The sequence below is a fragment of the Adelges cooleyi genome, unplaced genomic scaffold, assembly GCF_023614345.1.
Source record: "Adelges cooleyi isolate 19-005CV unplaced genomic scaffold, UGA_ACOO_1.1 ACOO_flye_CR_arks_rails_tigmint_CR_PRNA_306, whole genome shotgun sequence".
Taxonomy (NCBI): domain Eukaryota; kingdom Metazoa; phylum Arthropoda; class Insecta; order Hemiptera; family Adelgidae; genus Adelges; species Adelges cooleyi.
This window is the reverse complement of record NW_026095977.1, coordinates 143,899-147,257: the sequence shown is the minus strand read 5'-3', so window position 1 is coordinate 147,257 and position 3,359 is coordinate 143,899. Positions and strand designations below refer to the sequence as shown.

General features: G+C 27.1%; 1 long non-coding RNA gene across 1 annotated transcript; it reads right to left on the bottom strand.

The window, feature by feature from the left end:
• Nucleotides 1-395: 395 nt before the first annotated feature.
• On the bottom strand, nucleotides 396-2,562 carry LOC126839493 (uncharacterized). Its single transcript, XR_007685898.1, has 2 exons — nucleotides 2,007-2,562; nucleotides 396-598 (listed from the first exon to the last, which is right to left on the bottom strand). It is a non-coding gene; the product is annotated as an uncharacterized LOC126839493 (long non-coding RNA).
• Nucleotides 2,563-3,359: the final 797 nt, after the last annotated feature.

Below are 3,359 nucleotides of genomic sequence, written 5' to 3'. Positions count from 1 at the left end.
GAAGCACTAGAAGTATTAATTAAGTTCACATGTTAATCAAACTGCTCATTTACATTATATTGGTTCCGCTACCGTTGATTATCTATGAATTTGTACTTCAAAAATATGTAAAATATTTGTACACTTTAGTCAGTGAACCACAATTTACTACAATTTTTGTGTTTTACTAGATTTGTCATAATATTTTACATTTTCCAAATTGACTACGCCAATTCGAACTTACAAGTTATTAATTATTTTTGAACATTGTGCTCTTCTGTTAATTATAAAATATTAGTCTTGAACAATCTTAGCCGTTTGTATCATAAAATACTCTATTTTGACAATTTCCCCACCTGTTGACTATAATAATTTGTCCTTAGTAAATAAAACAAATGATTAAAACACATTAAACTTTTATTAAAATGTCGAGTTTATTGTAAAAATCATTATTTATTATCTACACATAACTTTATTTAGTTAACTTCAATGTGCAACTCATTAAAGGTAACTGAATAGTATTACAAAAGAAATACTATATTCCAATGTTTTGAAATTGTGACATTAATTTTCATTTTTCTTGTTGAATTGACGTAGATGTTTAAGAAGATATCTTGAGCTGGAAAATGCAAAAGAAAAAAACGGTAAGAATAATTTTAACATGGCAAATCACATTACATACAAAAAAAACTCGACATAACCTCATCAATCTAAAATTAAAAATATTTCTGTTTTTTTGAAAACAAAAAGTTTTGGTATTGTGTTTTTAGTTATAGTATGGATAACTCGGCAAAACTTTTGGATTGCAATGTACAGTTGAGTCATATAATACAAATGTTAAAAAACACCCTAAACTACAAAACATTTGGAAAGACCGAAATTTAATTATTTTTTATGCTCTAACTACTCACATAGTGTAATTTGAATGTCATTGAAAATGGTAAAAAAAGTTACATTAACTCATGATTTTGTAAAACCATTCAATAATGGATAATATCGGAAATTAACTAATTTATCTGTCATTTTTTTAAGTAAAAAGCAAAAAGTACACTGTTTCCATTTCATAAGGCTATAAGCATTTAATTATATTTTATTTACACCCTTTAGGGCAAACCTAATAGAGTTGTATGTGAATAAATACAAAAATTTACAAAATTAATTATAACAATACGTTAAATACTAAGTACACTATATTAATAAATTATTTACGATCATTAACTAACTTAAACCCAATTAACTATTACTTAGTTAAAGTTGTAATGATTAATTAATTTCTTATTTAAAAAGTGCTTTACATTACCCTTTTCCTTTTTTTTTAAAAGTTTTATCCAAAAAGATACCATGCCCTAATAGTAAAATACTTAATTTGATATAATTCATTTTTTTTGTTCAGATGGGTATTTATTATTTTATTACGGTAAATAAATTAGCGATTTTTTTAAAGCCTAGTGAAAACTGAGATTTTGCAACAAATCGCTTATGTTTTGCATCTTATGCCAAATTCTTTTTAATAGAAAATTATCCAAATTGTACAGTTAAAAAATGTGTACATAAGCATAAAAATAAAACTCGGATGTTAATGACCGATTTGTTTATGTTGATGGATTAAAAATAAACGTTCAAAATAAAGCATTTTTAATCTTAGAATTTGTTTTGTATCATCAATAATTAACTTACTATTGACTACGTACACAGAGGGAGACTTTAAAAAATTGGCATGATACACAAAAGCTTGAGCGATGAGAGAACCTGAGTACCAACCCTAATGGTAGCCAACGTGTTAAAATATCAAAATATGCAATTATACACTTTTATTGAAGTCGGCTAAACATTTTGGCGGACTTGACATAATTTAAATAACATTTTACATAGGATAATTATTTAAAAAGGTATTCATGTAATAAAACAGTAAAAAAAATATGCAAAGCCATCAACATCCGAGGTTTACATATGGTAATCAAATTCAATATAACAAAATAGCAAATTCTCTATTTTGAATAAATAAATAGCGTTTTTTTATTACTTACCATTTTTCAATTAAGTTTTTGCTCGGGACCGATGTTATTGAAGAATTGTGGACCTACGGGTTTACCATAACACCGACAATAGTCATTGTTCGAAGATTCGCATACTCCTCGAATTACTCCGAACACCTCACCGTACTGGCTACGGCAATAACCCCAACAATCATCCAGTTTGCAAAAAGCGTTCACGCCGTTGAAAGCAAACGCAAAAACCAAAAAACAAACCAAAACCGCGTACTTAGAATTCATGGCGACGGAACCGTGTGAGAAACGACTTTACAATAGTAATAATAATTGTATTTACTTCGAATGACTTGCCGGCCGTACCTAAGCCTATTTATATTGTGTAGGTTTCTCCCGAGTCATTGATATATTTTAATACACACTTAAAATCAAGTTGACCTCAGTAACCTTATTAGACGTTCAAACAATCGGATTATCTGTAAAGGAGTGCAGAAAAATGCCTACGCATTTATTTTAATTAAATAAAACCTAATGTTTTAAGTATTTCGTTTCGAAATCTTTTGCGCGTTTGCTAATAATAAATCAATACTTTTGTTGAAACAATTATTGCACGCGAGTATAAATTTTATGACGTTTATAAAACAAATTGATTGAGTTACATCGGAGTACTACTAAAAAATGTATCTTTTTAGAACGTGTATATGTAGGGTTTTGTGAATAGTAACCAAGAGTTGATGATTATTATTGTACTTGTAAGTTTTATATGTTGAGGTATAAAAGTTTTTTTTTAACTATTACTTTTTTCGATAAAAGTTATTTCAAAACTGTTATTTTCATAACTTTTATTTTCTAACTGGAACTATCAAAGTTTTGACCTAGGTAGTTCTTCAAAAACAATTATCTGTGAATTTGTGAATTTTAGACAGCGAACCAATTCTTACTTAAATTGTTTTGTGTTACTAAAATTTGTTATAATATTTAACATTTTCCAAATTGATTACGCCCATCCAAACGCACAAGCATTTATTTATGAATATTGTGATTTTCTGTTAATTTAATATTGTCTTGAACAATCTTAACCGTTTGAATTATAAAATATTCTATTTTAATAGTTTACACACCTGTTAACTACAATAATTTGTCTTTAGCAATTAGAAAAAGATTAAACAACATTACATTTTCAGTAAAATTTCAAATTTATTGTGAAAATCTATATTTGTTATCTACACATAACTTTATGTAGTTACCTCCAATTTATAACACATTAAAGATAACTAAATAGTATAACAAAAGAATTACTACTTTCCAATGTTTTGAATTTGTGACGTTAATTATGAGAGTTTCTTGTTGAACTGATGTAGATGTTTAAGATGATGTCTTGAGCTAGAAATA